The sequence below is a fragment of the Macaca thibetana genome, chromosome 17 (assembly GCF_024542745.1).
Source record: "Macaca thibetana thibetana isolate TM-01 chromosome 17, ASM2454274v1, whole genome shotgun sequence".
Classification (NCBI taxonomy): Eukaryota; Metazoa; Chordata; class Mammalia; order Primates; family Cercopithecidae; genus Macaca; species Macaca thibetana.
This window is the reverse complement of record NC_065594.1, coordinates 53,264,229-53,278,500: the sequence shown is the minus strand read 5'-3', so window position 1 is coordinate 53,278,500 and position 14,272 is coordinate 53,264,229.

Genomic DNA, 14,272 nt, shown 5'->3' with positions numbered 1-14,272 from the left:
AAGATAGAGAATCTACTATGATTAGGAAAGAAGAAAGCATTCAGGTGAATTTTGGTTGGAAAAAACTAGAAGACTCTGTGCTTTTGCCACATGGAGGACTCCTTGATGAGTTTGGTGTTTTCTAGAATGCCCATTTTGGTACTCTAATTTAAAGGAAAACTTCATTTAAGCCAGGTTATTCATGCTATAGATAACTCTGATTTTTCCCCTGTAGGTCAATGTTACGAACAATTTGCTTATTTTTAGTAATTTCTCCTTAACCAGCATTGCATCTTTAATTTCCTTGTGTGAAGGAGTAGGAAGAAAGAAGAACTCAACAGCAGTGTTCACACTTCCCTATATAGGGAGCGGTGGAACTGGACCAACTAATAAGAACCTTTCTTTCATTAAATAGCTGTTTCTTTTGATTTTGGCTCCTATGCCCCATTTTGTAGAGAAAAAAGGATATCACTAGAAAATCAGTATATGTGAGAGATTTAATCTCTGCATCAAAATGTCAATTTCTAGAGTGAACCCCAGTCTATATGCATTCAGGGCTCAATTACCTATACCTTCTCTATCTACATTTACTTGGCTACACAATGAGAATTCTTATCTTTAATCATGACCTGGGGGCACTGCAAGACAATCATCAAATGTGTTCACTAAACTGTACTTACTAGGGCAGAAAATTGGAATAACATACTTCAGGAAGATTTTTTTTTTTAACAAACATTAAAATTTAAAAGTGATTTTCTAGTTAATCTTCAGTTAATGAAAAAAACTTTACTGTATCACACTACTGCAGTTTGGGATGGAAGATAACATCAAATGGTAATCATTTTTCTCCATGTGGTTCATTTTAGCAAATGTTCCTTCAGTGCCTAGTGTGTTGTTATATGAAAATAAATGGGAAATAACCTTATCACTGAGACCAGGATGAGCAAACTATAGAACACGGGCCGAGCCTGTGTGGTACGGTCAAGTTAAGAATAGTTTTTACATTTTTAAATTGTTGGGGGGGGAAAAGAAAAAAAGCAACAAAGCAACACAAGCAATACATGAAAATTAATTATATGAAATTCAAATTTCTGTGTCCATAAATAAAGTTTTGTGGAAACACAACCAACCACGCGAGTATTCCTTTACATTTTATCTATGAATGCTTTCACACTGCAGTGGCTGAGTTGAGGCTGGCAGAGACCATTTGGCACGCAAAACCCTCTACAGAAAATGTTTGCTAAACCTTGCTTTAAAAGCTGACAAATGTAGTGGGACAGAAGTACACATAAACTTAGTTTCCTTTTTTTTTTTTTTAATACAGTGATCATATTTTATTTATTTACTTATTTTAATTTCCACTTTTAGATTCAGGTAGTACATGTGCAGGTTTGCTACGTGGGTATTTGCATAATGCTGAGGTTTGGGATATGACTGATCCCTTCACCCAGGTAGTAAGCACAGTCCCCGATCGGTAGTTTTTCAACCCTGTCGCCTCTTCCTCCCTCCCCACTCTAGCAGTAACAATGTTTATTGTTTTCATCTTTACGTCCATATATATACTTAGTTTTCATAACATATCATTAGTACTGTAATAAAGGTATAGTAACAGCAGAAAAAGTTATCCCTGCTACTTGGAGAAGTTTGAATTTAATGAGTATATTTAATGACAATGAAGGTATCAAAGTAAATTAAAACAGAAACCAAGAAGACGACTCTCTGAGAAGATAAAACCAGTTAGGCCTCACAAGTGACTGAAACCTTGCTTGGTTTGCAAACATAAGCAAAACTTAACTTGAGTTTTTTGTTTGTTTGTTTTTTGTTTTTTGCAAATGCCTGTATTAGTGGAAAACAGAACTTAAGCTCAACCAATCAGAAGTACCCAATATACTTATACTTAAATACCTAGGGACTTTCCAGCAGGATCGACCAAATTGGCAACTGTATCACTGTAACCAACAAAATATTTTCTTTGCTTTACTTCTGTGTCCAGCCTATGACAGCCTTCTGCTTGTGTTCCCTCAGTGAAGCTCCTGAACAACTTCTGATTTGAAGCTGCTTAGTTCATGAATCACTGTTTGCTCAAATAAACTCTAAAATGTTGTTGTGCCTCCGTTCACCTTTTTAAGAAAGGCAGTGAAGGTTGATGAAAGGGATTCTAAGCCAGGATATGGTGAATGGGAGTATAGCATAGGGACAGAGGATGACAAACCCATAGTATGTCTGGGAGAAGTTCCATAAGGAGCGCAGAAAGAAGTGGGAGAAGAGATTTAAAAAATACATAAAATCAGATGAAGATTTGGGATCTATTTAAAGATCAAGTGTCTCTTGTACACATTAGTCATTAGAGATTTTAAAGCAGAAGTACTTGACCAGATCTGTTATAGAAAGATAGCTCTAGCAGGAGGGTGGAGGCAGGAGAAGGGCTGAAAGAAAGAGAGAAATAAAGGCAGAGAAACCAGATAAAGGGTATTGCAACAATTCATGTGGGAGATGATGATCTGACTCAGGACAATTAATCATCAAAGGAGTGGGGTAGAGTTGAGGGGCATAAAAGCAATTCGAACTCACTGAAATGGTGACCAACTGGATTTGAAGAGAGAGAGAGAAGCATCAAGGTGACATGATACTACACTACACTTCTGGACTGAGAAAAATATCATCTGAATATGAGGTCCCTGGAGAAAAGCTCCTTGTCTCTTTCATTTATTGCTCTATCCAGGATGTAAACAATGCCTGCCTCTTAGAAGACACTCAATAGATATTTGCTGGATGAATCCATCAATTAATGCCATGAAGCAAGATAGGAAACCAAGATAAACAGATTTGATAGAAAGGACTGGAACTTTCCCATATCCCCTTTCAGGGGGGATAAGATAACAAGCTCTATTTTGGGTAAGTCATACTTGAAGTGCCACCAGATATCTGGGTAGAATTGCCCAGTAAGACCTTTTGAAATAGGGGCCCAATGGTCAGCTGAGAGACCCTAATGATATTGAAGGTCAACAACATAGAGGCACTAGATGAATCAGTGGGGTGAACGAGAATATTCCTTTTTTAAAAAATACCATACCTGGAAGCCTTTTTTCATGTTAAACTATAAAATAATCCTGTTTAATTGATTAGTCATTTCATATCTTCAAGCCTGGGTTCATTGTTCCATTTGAAAGATTTAGCAACCATCTGCTGCTACAGCCTTTCCAATGCCATAAATATACTGGGTAAGAGGGACAGAAAGAAAGACATTGACTATTTTATAAAGCATCAGTAAATGATTTAGCATCCTCCACTATATAATACTACAATAAAGCAAAATTATGGTTATCTTAGTATTCAATGATAACACTGTCAAATTTTAAAATGAGTTAAGAAAATAAAACAAGGGTAAAATGAATAGGTCATTGTGCCTAAAATTTGCTTTAAATAAGCAACCAGCAAACAAAATGACTTGATTATACTGCAACTGTATGCACAAAAATGTGTTGCATCTTTCTGCTGTTGGAAAGTGAAGCAGAACTCCAACTGCCCAGAATGAAGTTAGCTGGGTGTAGGTCATTCACAAGGTGAAACCAAGTGGCAGAAGACTGGTAGAATTTGGTTTCCTTTTCCCACAGTGTGACAACTAGGAGTGTTCAGGAAACAGCGTTATGAAAAGTGAAACATGTTTTGATACTTCTGGACTTCCTGGAGTCTCATCCAATAGTGTGCCTTGTACTTTTTTAAGAGAAACATACTATGAGATGCATTTTCTTTTCCTTTTTTTTTTTTTTTATTTGAGATGGAGTCTCGCTCTGTGGCCCAGGCTGGAGTGCAGTGGCACAATCTTGGTTCGCTGTAAACTCCGCCTCCCAGGTTCAAGCAATTCTCTCGCCTCAGCCTCTCGAGTAGCTGGGATTGTAGGCGTCCACCAACATGACCAGCTAGTTTTTTTTGAATTTTTAGTAGAGACGGGGCTTCATCATGTTGGCCAGACTGCTTTGGAACTCCTGATCTCAAGTGATCCACCCACTTTGGCCTCCCTAAGTGCTAGGATTACAGGTGTGAGCCACCATGCCTGGCCTATGTGATGCATTTTCTAAATTACTTGGCCACAAAGTAATTTCATTCAATGCATCTCACAGAGCTAAGCCCACTATGGAATCCACTTCAGGGGATAATATACTAATTATCTCTCAGAGTTACACACCTGTTTGTAGGCAATTTCACCCACTGCCATGTTTCAATAACCATCTATTAGCTGCTGATGACCAAATTTATATCTCCAGTTGAATTATTTCTCTCTTGAGCTCCAGACATGTCTTTTGGACATCACCATTTAAACGTCCTGCAAGCAACTAAAAGAATCTATATGTCCAAACTTGGACTCAACATTTCCATGTATGCGTCCCTCCATTACACACACACTACCACCACCACCACGTATGCTCATATGATCTTCCCCTCAAATACTTCCTATATCAGGAAATAGTGCTACTAAAAGACCAGTTGCTTAAACAAGAAATCTGGGAGAAATATTTGAGTTCTTTTTCCTCTTCACCACCCTTACCCATTCACCAAAACCTGCTATTATTGCCTCCGAAATATCCCTTAATTCAATTCCATTTTCCCAAACCCTACCACCCTGGTTTAAGCAATGGCCCCTAACATGTCTCCTTGTTTCCAGTCTTACTTCCTCCCAGCCCATTCTCCATGACATAGACAGAGGATTTTTGCAAAACCGATCATGTAATAACCCACTTAAACCCCTTCAGTGGCCCCCTTTGATTTTAGAATGAATCCAAAACTCCTTACCCTTGCTCAGAGTTTCCTGGTACTACTACCATTCTTCTCCTTGACTACTTTCAGGCATTACAGAGCTTCTGTCAGCTCCCCATAGGTACCTCATAGGTACCATGCTGTCCACTCCCTGCCATTGCCCATGCTGGTTTCTCTGGATCATTCTGCCCCTTCTCCTCTTCTCTCTTTTTCCTTTCTGTATCTCTTTGCCTGGCTTACTCCTGCATATCCCCCCAGTCCTAGCCTAAATCTCAATTCTTCGTGAGTAGCTTCCTTGACCCTCTGACAAAGGGAGGTTATCAAAGCTGCCGTTGCAGCCCCTACCATAACATTCATCACACATTATTGCCATGATTATTTGTGTTCTCTTTCCCCTGATACAACACAAATTCCATAAAGGCAGAGACTTTGTCTTTCAGATTCCCCACTCTATCTGCAAGGTCTAGCTAGCACGTGGCTGGTTGAGAGACCAAGCTCAATAGCTATTTGTTGATTGGTAGGTGATTCCTGAAAGCCCTTCCAGCTCTAAAGTTGATGAGTGTGTGAGTGACTCAGGCCAACTATATGTTATAAAAATTCAGAGAAAACAAAGGTAGCAAAATGTAGCGTAATGTGATTTACCAATGAAAATCATGCCTCCTCTTATTTCAAACTGTATCTATATACTGCCATTAAACAATACTAACAGTGACCTCAAAAGCAAAGTGCTTTGGGGTTGTTTTGTAAAGTATTTTGATGAGATCAAATGTGAAAAATGAAAAAAAAATTCTATAAAATAGAGAATAAGCATGTAAATATCAATGTCCAGATGATTCCATGTATACGAAGTTCAAAAATGGGCAAAACAAAGCTATAGTGATAAAAACCAGAAAGTGGTTGCCTCACTGGGAGAGAGCAGGATGGCTGGAAAGGGGCAGGAAGGGGCTTTCCATGGTGATGTAAATGTTGTTTTCACTGTTTACGTGGATTTATACAACTGTCAAAACCCATGGCACTGAAACCCCTAAGATATATATCCATTCTGTTTTATGTAAATTATACTTCAGTAAATATGAAGATTTCAGTGGCTTGATACCAGGTAATTCAGGTACCTTTAAATAAAAGAAGATATGCTATTTACTCATCCAACGTAAATTATTGCTGAACTAAGCATTTTGATTAATGAATCCGATGAATCACCTAAAATTCTGCTGTCATGAATCAGTTATCTTCTCACGGTTTTAAGTGCCAATAAAACTCAAACAAGTCAGATCAGTACATGCCTAATAAAAAGTAAACACACATGTAAATCTCAACACCATAAGGTAAGATTATCCAGGACAAATATTTCATCTTCAAGGCAAAGCCTAGGGTGGCTCAAGAACCGCAATGTGATGCCGCTAAAGCTGCATTTTCACCAGTACAGTAAGAGAAGGTCTAGGAATTCCAGACAGAAGCAGAATTTCATGTATATGCCCCTACATCATGCTGTGTGATATATTTGGCAAAATATCCTTATTTTGTTTTTTGTAACAGCCTTTTAACCGGTATTACAATTGTATTTTTCTTTTTTGTTCTTGAATATACTGGGTTTGTTTAGAAGAATTCAAAATAAAGAGCAGTTTGGAGAGTTCTCAAAGAATTAAAAGTAGAATTACCATTCAACCCAGCAATTTCACTACTGGGTATAAATCCAAAGGAAAGCAAATCATTCCACTGAAAAGACACCTGCAGTCTTGTGTTTATTATAGCACTATCCACAATAGCAGAGACACAAAATCAACCCAAGTGCCCATCAATGGAGGACTGGACAAAGAAAATGTGGTACATATATACCATATAGTACTACGCAGTCATAAAAAAAAAAAAAGAGCAAAGTCATGTTCTTTACAGCAACATGGATATAGTGGGAGGCCATTATTCTAACCAAGGTAACACAGAAACAGAAAATCAAATGCTGCATGTTTTCACTTATAAGTGGGAGTTAAACCCTGGATACACACAAACACAATGACAGAAACAATAGACACTGGAGACTCCAAAAGGAGGGAGGGAGGAGGGGATGAAGGGCTGAAAACTATCCTATGTTTGCTACTTGGGTGACAGGGTTATTAGAAGTCCAAACCTCAGCATCACACAGTATGCCCAGGTAACATACGTGCACATGTACACATTAAGAAAAAAAGGAAAGAAGAAAATTAAGTTCATTAGGAAATAGTATAGGTTTTCTTCTTATGTGTGCAACAGTATCAGGGTTGAAGATGCATATTTAAAAAGAGAAGATTGGAGGGAGAAAAGGCCTGCGTGGATAGCCTTTAAGACAGTCTACAAGTGATGTATTCCTGATTGAGCCTGAGCAGGCCCTGCAGGCCAAGTAAGTTACATGAAGAGGTGGCCAAAATGCCCACTGTCCCCACTCGTGCTATACTGCCTTCTCTTTCTCAGACTGCACCTACGGCCTTATGGAGCGTTCACCAAAATCAGTTGACAGAGGGAAAGAAGACTCATCTAGTTTTCAGATGGTTATGCACAATATGCAGGCACCATCTGAAAGTAGACAGCTGCAGCACTAAAATCCCTTTCTGGGACATCCCTGAAGGACAGTTGTAAAGGAGAATCCTCCCAGTGGGTAGAACTTCAAGCAGTCCACTTAATTGTTCACTTTGCTTAGAGTAGAAATAGTCAGATGTGTGACTATACATCAATTTATGGGCTGTGGCAAATGGTTTGGCTGGATAGTCTGACACTTGGAATGAATATGATCGGAAAACTGATGACAAGGAAATTTGAGGAATTGGTATGTGGATAGACCTCTCTGAATAGTCAAAAAATGTGAAGATATATGCGTTCCATGTGAATACTCAGAAAAGGGTGATCTCAGCAGAGGAAGATTTAATAATCAAGTAGATAGAATGGCTTGTTCTGTGAATACCAATCAGTATCTTTGCCCAGACATCCTTGTCATCACCCAATGGGTTCATGAACAAAGTGGCCATGGTGGGAAGGTTGGAAGTTATGCATAAACTTAGCAATATGGACTTCCACTTATCGAGGCTGACCTAGCTAAAGTCACTGCTCAGCACTCAATCTGCCAGCAGCACAGACCAAATACTGTATAGCACCATTTCTCAGATGATCAGCCAGCTACATGGTGGCAAGTTGATTACATGGAACTGCTTCCATCATGAAAAGGGCAGCTTTTGTTCTTACTGGAAAAGACACTTACTCTGCCTACCAATTTACCTTCCCTGAACACAATGCTTCTGCCGAAGCTACCATGCATGAACTTATATGAAATTATAGAATATCTTATCCACAGTCATGATGTTTCAGACAGCATTGCTTCTGGTTAAGGAAATAATTTCATAGCGCAAAAAAAAAAAAAAAAAAAAAAAAAAAAGAAAAAAAAAAGAAGTGTGGCAATGGGCCCATATTTATAAGATTCACTGGTCTTATGTTGCCAACCATCCTGAAGCAGAGCTGGCTTGATAGAACAGTGGAATGACCTTTTGAAGACTCAGTGACAGTGCCAGTTAGGTAGCAATACCTTGCAAGGCTGGCACAAAGTTGTCCAAAAGGCTATATATGCTCTGAATTTGTGTCCCACCTATGGTTCTCTTTCTCCAGTAGCCAGAATTCACAGCCCAGCAATCGAAGGGTAGAAGTGGAAGTGGCACCATTCGCTATTATGTCTAATGAACCACTAGCAAAACTTTTACTTCCTGTTCTTGCAAATGTATGCTGTGCTGGTCTAGAAGTCTTGATCCCAATGGAAGGAATGCTTCTACCAGAAAACACAACAATGACTCCACTGGACTAGAAGACTGCCTTCCAACCATTTTGGATTCCTTATGCCTCTGAACCAACAGGCAAAGAAGAGAGTTACTGTGCCTATGGGGGTGATTTATCCTGACTACGAGAGGGAAATTGGACTATTTCTCCACAATGGAGGTAAGAGCAGTCTCTTGCCTGTCTAGAATACAGGCCATCCCTTAGGACATCTTTTGGAATTACCATGCTCTGTTATTAGGTCAATGGAAAACTACAACAGCCCAACCAGGTGGCACTACTGATGACCCAGACCCTCCATGAATTAATATTTGGGTCATCCCATCAGACAAAGAACCATGACACACTGAGGTGCTTCCTGAAGGCAAAAGTAATACAAACTGGGCACAGTGGAAGAAGAAGTTATAAATAGTGGTCTATGTGACCAGCTACAGAAATGAAGACTGTGATTGTCATGAATATTTCCCTTTATATTGTTATAAATGTATCTATACATATATATGTGTGTGTATAGCAAACATTCTTGTTTTCTTTCTTATTCCTTTATATAATAAGATGTATTGGCTTTTTATAGTATTTAAGTATAGTTAATTTTATATCATGGTGTTTAAGTTATGGGATATCAAAGAAAAGAGTAAACATCACTTAAAGACTTCACCTCCTCTTCTGGGAAAGGGTTGGTACATTTTCAGTCATATGCAGGATAGTTGTATCATGTTGGGCAGAATTATGACTTTGTTATTGTCTTTATTCAGAGATTGTTTACGGTTTTAGAAGATGCGTATGGGTGCCAAGTTGACAAGGAGTGAACTCTCACTGCTTATTTTTACACATCAATTTGACTGGGCCATAGGGTGCCCAGACAGTTGGTCAAACGTTACTCTGGGTGTGTCTGTGAGGGAGTTTCGGAATGAGATTAACGTTGAAATCAATAGACTGAGTAAAGGAGATTGCCCTCCTTAACGTGAGTAACCCACACCCCTTCAGTTGAAGGCCTAAGTAGAACAAAAATGCTGACCCTCCAACAAGTAATAAGGAACTCTTTTCTTCCTGATTGTCTTAAAGATACAACCTAAAAGTCACATATTTAATTTCCATCATACGATATTGGCTCAAACTAAGCCACAGGGTCATAACTAGCCACAAGGAAGAATGGGCAGCTAAGTCTCAGGAGAATCTCTTACTAAAGGATGAATGAAAGAGAAGATATTGAGGAACAATTAGCAGTCTCTATCCTCTGCCATCTTTGATACTATTTAAACCTCAAAGAAAAGATGTAATTTTAGAAAACTCATTCCATCCCCCTGAGGAATAGAACATTAGAGCTGTTTAAATAACAAATATTTTCTTAAAGGGAAAATTTCATCATTAGCAATATGACCTAGGACAATTCATTTGCTCTCACTGCTCTTCACCTTTCTTTTCTATAACATGAGAATGAAAATGCCAATCCAATTCTCAGACTTAGATACATGACACAATGTACCTAAAGATACTTTGCAGTTATTAACACATTGCAAGGGATTAATCAGCTGCCTGAGAAGAAAATACAAAACCACCTTTCTCTTTTTTGTACTATTATTTTTCTTAAGAACATTGAGAAACAAAAATATAGACTGCCAATCCTGGTCAACATTTTCTCTAGGGCAGTATTTTTTCATTCATTTGTTTAACATATATTTATGGGATGGCTGTTACTTTCAAGCACTGAAGTCAAATATTAATTAATTATATCCTCATATCAAAGGAAATCACATCCTAAAGCGGGATATGCATAGAAAAGTATTATCAAAAATGTTATAATATAGATTTCTTAAATGGCTGAATTAAGATATAAGTAACATGAAGTGAATATTACACAGTTAAATTGTACAATTTGTTAAGTTTTGACATATGTATACACCCGTGAAACTGTCACCAAAATGAAAGTAATGGTTATATTCATTATCTCAAAAACTTCCTAGTTCCATGTTCATTGTAGCATTATTCACAATAGCCAACATATGAAATCAACCTTAATACCTAATAATGGGTGAATGAATAGGGAAAATGTGGTATATATACAAAATGGAATACTATTCTGACTTCCCAGTGGAGGACAACCTGTCATTTGCAACAACATGGACGAACATAGAGGACATTTTGCTAAGTGAAATAAGTCAGGCACAGAAAAACAAATCTAAAAAAAATTAAAAAGTCGAATTTATAGAAGCAGAGAGTAGAACAGTGCTTATAAAGGGCTGGGAGAAGAGAGAAATTGGGGAGATGTTGGTTAAAGAATACAAAATTTCAGTTAGATGAGAGAAGTTCAAAGGAGTCTATCGTACAACATGGTGACTATAGGCAATATATTACATACTTGTAAATTGCTAAGAAATAGGTTTTAAGTGTTCTCACCACAAAAAAATAAATAGGTTAGGTAATGCATATGTTAATTACCTTAATTTAACCATTCCACATTGTATACGTATATCAAGATATCATGTTGTACACCATAAATACCATGTATACCATAAATATATATAATTTTTATTTGTCAATTAAAAAGTAAATTAAAAAATTATAAAGTTTTCTTGTGTTCCTTTGTAGTTCCTCCCTCCTGACCTTCTCATCTGTTGCCCCCAAGTAACCTCTGATTTGCTCTTTATTATTACAAATTTGATTATATTTTCTAGAAAAGTATATAAATTGAGTCATATAAAATATATTTTTTGTCCTTGAATATTTCATATTTTTGGATACTCTTGGCAATAGTATAATTTTCACTTCAATTTCTAATTGTTCATTGCTATTGTATAGAAATAAAATTGATATTTATATGTCCATCTTATCTCATTCAACCTTGCTAAACTCAATTATTAGTTCTGGTAACTTATTCATAGAATCCATTGGATTTTCTACATAGACACTCATGTCATCTGTAAATAAAAACTGTTCTACTTTTGCCTTTCCAATGAAAATGCCATTTATTTTTTTTCCTTGTCTTACTGCACTGCCTAGAAGCTCCACTACAATGTTGAATGGAAGCCATGAGAACAGACATCCTTGTGTGTTGTTCCCTATCTTAGGAGGAAATCATTCAGCCTTTCACATTAATTGTAATGTTACCGGTAGGTTTTTTTTGTTTGTTTGTTTTTTGTTTTTTGTTTTTTTCAGATGCCTGTATTAGCTCGAGGATGTTCCCTTCTATTTCTAGTTTGTAGAGAGTTTGTCGTGAATGGGTGTTGGATTTTATCAAATGCTTTTTCTTATGACAATTATATACCTTTTCTTTCTCAGTTTGTTAATATGGTGAATTACATTGATTGATTTTTGGAATGTTAAGCCAACTCTGCATTTCTAGGGTAAACCTCACCTGGCCATGACATACTGCTTTTTTTATACGTTGTTACATTGTGTTGCTGAAATTTTGTTCAGAATTTTTGCATCTATGCCCATGAAAGATAATGGTTTGTAGGAGTTTCTTTTCTTATAATATCTTTGTCTGATTTTGATATCAAGATAAACTGACCTCATAAGATTATATATTCACCCCTTGTCAATTTTCTGAAAGAGTGCGTGTAAAATTGGTGTTAATTCATTCCTAATATTTGATAAAAACACACTAGTGGAACCACCTGGCCTGGCATTTTCTTTGTAGGAAGACGTTTAATTGCAAATTACTTTTTTTAGTGATGTAGTTATTCAGGTTAACTATTTCTTCCTAAATGAGCTTTGGTAATTTGTGTGTTTCAAAAAATTTGTATGTTTCATCTAAATTGTCAACTTTATTGGCGTAAAGTTGTTTATTATATTCCCTGATATCATAATAATGTCTTTTAAATCTCTACTGATGTTACCTCTCTCCTTCCTGACAGTGATAATTGTGCCTTTTCTCCTTTTTTTCTATCAATCTGACTAGAGATTTATCAATTTTTTATGTCAAAAAACCAGCTTTTGGTTCCAATGATTTTCTCTGTTGTTTTTCTGTTTTCTAGATAATTCATTTTCATTCTGATCTTTATTATTTCCTTTCTTTTACTTACTTTAGGTATAATTTGCTTTTGTTTTCCTAATAAAGGGCAAGCAGAGCTCATTGAGTTGAGATCTTTATTCTTTTCTAATATAGGAATTTAGTGCGATAATTTCCTTCCAAATACTGCTTTAGTATCATCCGTGAATTTTGATGTGCCATGTTGGTGTTTTCATTCAATTCAAAACATTTTCTAATTTCCCTTTTTGATTTATCCATAAATATGATTGACTCATATTTACAAATGGGTTATTTAGTTTCTAAACATTTAGGTGTTTTCCATAGATCTGTCTATTGTTGATGCTGGTAGATATTATGGATTTTACCTTGTTTAATATGTTTGCTTTCCTATAAATATTCTTGAACTTTGTTCTGGGACATGGTTTGCTCCTTTTGGATTGTCTTTTAAGATTTTTTAGGTAGTGCTCAGTCTGGAGCTAATTATTTCCCACTACAGATGGGAAGCCTTTCTGTGTATTCTAACTAATCTGTGAATCATGAGGTTGTCCACTCTGCTGGTGGAAACATTCTTAGCCCTGTGTGAGTGCCAGGCACTATTACCTCTAAACCTTTTGAGTGATTCTTTCCCTAACCTCCAGTACTTTCCTGATCAGTCCTCAGTTGGGTACTCAAGGGAGGTGCTTTGCTGATTTTTGGAATTCTCCCTCTGTGCTGCCCCCTTGTCTTTGGTCCTGAGAACTCTAGCCACCTTGGTGTTCTTGACTCTCAGCTGTGTATTCTCATCCCAGGGAGTCCCCTGGGTTCCACCTTGGTTCTACCTCCCTGTGCAACAGCCTGAAAATATCCTCAAGGCAGTATGGTAGGACAATCAGAGGGCTTACCTCATTTATTTCATGTCTCTCAGGAATCACTATCCTTTGTTGCCTAATGTCCAATTCCCTGAAAAGTGTTGTTTCATGTATTTTGTCCATATTTTGGTTGTGTCATGCAGGAGGGTAAACCTGGCACGAATATTAGAAAGTCTAGGTAGATATTACTCCTTCTAGACTGGAAGCAGAAATTTCTACTATATACATTTGAATAAACTGTTATAGGGATGCAAAGGTGGGAAAAACTTACAACCTGGGAAATTTTTATAACACTTGGCAAAGGAAGTAAAATTGGGTTATTTATGTATGAGTGGAATTTTCCAAGGTATGAAAGATGGAATCACGGAAGGATGTGATTGATTCTGGAAATGTTGAGTAGATAAAGGAAGTTGAGTGAAGGTGTGGATTAGAATGGTAGAGGATTACTCTGGAAAAGAAGACTAAGTCTAGAATGTTGGACGTTTGTATGTCTAATTAAGGCATGTGGAGTTTTACCATGTAATAATACATTAGATAACAACGTATTTAAGTGGTTAGAATGGTAGCTGGCACCTACTAAATGTAAGTAAGTGATAGCTATCCTATGCCTTAAAATCCCTGACAATATATATTCTTTTATTTTAATGTTATTCTATTTTTGGTATTCTAGATGCTAAGCTCCATGAGGATAGGAACTGTATTTTTCTTCTTCAACAATGTATGTTCAGCATGCAGTAGATCTAGCACATTAGTATTTAGTTGGTACTCAATAATAATATTAGGTAAATGAATAAACAATAATAAGTCGACAAATATTTTTACATAGTAAAATGATATGATGACCTTTCCTTTTTAGACAGAATGCAGAAAAATACTTAAGTAGATGTGGTGCCTTTACAAACAGAGAGACAGCCTTATACACATATAA